This window comes from Trichoplusia ni, unplaced genomic scaffold, assembly GCF_003590095.1.
Source record: "Trichoplusia ni isolate ovarian cell line Hi5 unplaced genomic scaffold, tn1 tig00003137, whole genome shotgun sequence".
Classification (NCBI taxonomy): Eukaryota; Metazoa; Arthropoda; class Insecta; order Lepidoptera; family Noctuidae; genus Trichoplusia; species Trichoplusia ni.
The window spans coordinates 32,501-35,000 of record NW_020800338.1 but is presented as its reverse complement, the minus strand read 5'-3'; the positions used below and the strand labels follow the sequence as shown (position 1 = coordinate 35,000).

At 45.0% G+C, this 2,500-nt stretch overlaps 1 non-coding gene across 1 annotated transcript in view; it reads right to left on the bottom strand.

Moving 5' to 3' along the window:
• LOC113507761 overlaps positions 1-1,380 on the bottom strand; it is a 1,904-nt gene extending 524 nt beyond the window's left edge. The window contains exon 1 of the ribosomal RNA XR_003401903.1: positions 1-1,380. This exon is cut by the window's left edge and continues 524 nt beyond it. This is a non-coding gene — a ribosomal RNA (small subunit ribosomal RNA).
• Between the last annotated feature and the right edge of the window lie 1,120 nt (positions 1,381-2,500).

The following is a 2,500-nucleotide window of genomic DNA, read 5'->3' as shown; positions in this document are numbered from 1 at the left end:
CCAGACAAATCGCTCCACCAACTAAGAACGGCCATGCACCACCACCCACCGAATCAAGAAAGAGCTGTTAATCTGTCAATCCTTCCGGTGTCCGGGCCTGGTGAGATTTCCCGTGTTGAGTCAAATTAAGCCGCAGGCTCCACTCCTGGTGGTGCCCTTCCGTCAATTCCTTTAAGTTTCAGCTTTGCAACCATACTCCCCCCGGAGTCCAAAATCTTTGGTTTCCCGGAAGCTGCCCGCCGAGCCATTGTAGTAACGTCGGCGGATCGCTAGATGACATATTTACGGTTAGAACTAGGGCGGTATCTAATCGCCTTCGAACCTCTAACTTTCGTTCTTGATTGATGAAAACACCTTTGGCAAATGCTTTCGCTGATGTTCGTCTTGCGACGATCCAAGAATTTCACCTCTAACGTCGCAATACGAATGCCCCCAGTTATCCCTATTAATCATTACCTCGGAGTTCTGAAAACCAACAAAATAGAACCGAGATCATATTCTATTATTCCATGCACGAAATATTCAAGCAGCATTTTGAGCCCGCTTTGAGCACTCTAATTTGTTCAAAGTAAAATTGTCGGCCCACCTCGACACTCACCGAAGAGCACCGCGATAGGATTTTGATATTGAACCGGCGTATTACCGCCGGCTCACCGACGATATGCTCCGCAGACGTGTCAGTATCACCGCGGATGCGGTGCACCGACAGCGCGGCGCACAAATGCAACTACGAGCTTTTTAACCGCAACAATTTTAGTATACGCTATTGGAGCTGGAATTACCGCGGCTGCTGGCACCAGACTTGCCCTCCAATTGTTCCTCGTTAAAATATTTAAAGTGTACTCATTCCGATTACGAGGCCTCGTAAGAGTCCCGTATCGTTATTTTTCGTCACTACCTCCCCGTGCCGGGAGTGGGTAATTTGCGCGCCTGCTGCCTTCCTTGGATGTGGTAGCCGTTTCTCAGGCTCCCTCTCCGGAATCGAACCCTGATTCCCCGTTACCCGTGACAACCATGGTAGTCGCAGAAACTACCATCGAAAGTTGATAAGGCAGACATTTGAAAGATGCGTCGCCGGTACTGGACCATGCGATCGGCAAAAGTTATCCAGATTCATCAAAATTAACGACTTCAGACACATGGCCATCCGTCGATTGGTTTTGATCTAATAAAAGCACTCATCCCATCACTGGTCAGAGTTCTGATTGCATGTATTAGCTCTAGAATTACCACAGTTATCCAAGTAACTGAGTAAGATCTAAGGAACCAAAACTGATATATTGAGCCATTCGCGGTATCGCCTTAATACGGCTTGCACTGAGACATGCATGGCTTAATCTTTGAGACAAGCATATAACTACTGGCAGGATCAACCAGGGAGCTTCATTCATATGAAAGACGTTCTCGTTCGTTTCGATTTTCGATTGCGGTGGTACACACGTATACCGTCCTCTCTCTATATCGATACTTACGAGAAATCCTCATTCCCGCGCGTCGACGGATTAACGCAGACGCTTGTACGGGCGAGCTCGTATAATAATTGAGACGAATATTGTTTTCGACGACGACGACGACGACTACGACGACGCCTATAAGGGTACAATATAATGAAAAAACCCCGATGGTGAACGTTCGTATCGAGACACGATTTCATTCACTTTAATAATAATCTCGGTTAACATAATAAAATACGTCAAACAACGATTTAATTGCCCGGATTGTACAGAGTCCGTATTCACTATATTCATTGTTTAGTTTATATATGTAATCATATAATAATGCGTATATAGAACAATACTATTTACACAAAAATAAATAATCGTGATTGAACTCGCGAAAGATTCACATTAGCGTATCCGTGCGCGTTTGAATCGATCACGTCACGATTAAAGTCATATTTTATAACATTTGAACCGTTAACGAATCGTAACGTTGTTACGAACCGACGGTCCACACAGTTGAAGTTACACAAACGCACAACACACACAGTACTACACACTTACATACTAATATATATATATACACTTATATATATATATATAATAATATGTATGTGTGTTGATCATCTTCATAATAATATTACTACATGTGTGTGTCGTCCATTTTTCGTTCGTAGACGACATTCAGCGACTTAACGTGAAACACACTAACATAATAATGTTCGCGTGTCAACGTTAAGTCGCTGAAAGCTGCGCACGCGCACGCGCACAACATCATACGTGCGCGCATCTGCGCGCGCCGCATGACATTGTTGCAAACTTAAACGTATATAGTATCGGAGGAGAAATACGTTATACGATGAGATATCCACGTACCAAGCGACCGAGTGAACTGAAAAGTTTCGAGATCAGCAGATCAGGGATCGTCGGTGGTGTCATTCAAACACTACCTACCCTCGAGGTGAGTGAAAGCCGACAGTGGAGACCTAGCCCCCGCCCCTACCCTCCCCCCTCCGCTCCTCCCCCACCCACCCAGATATTGGTATTGAATATGTTGAGAG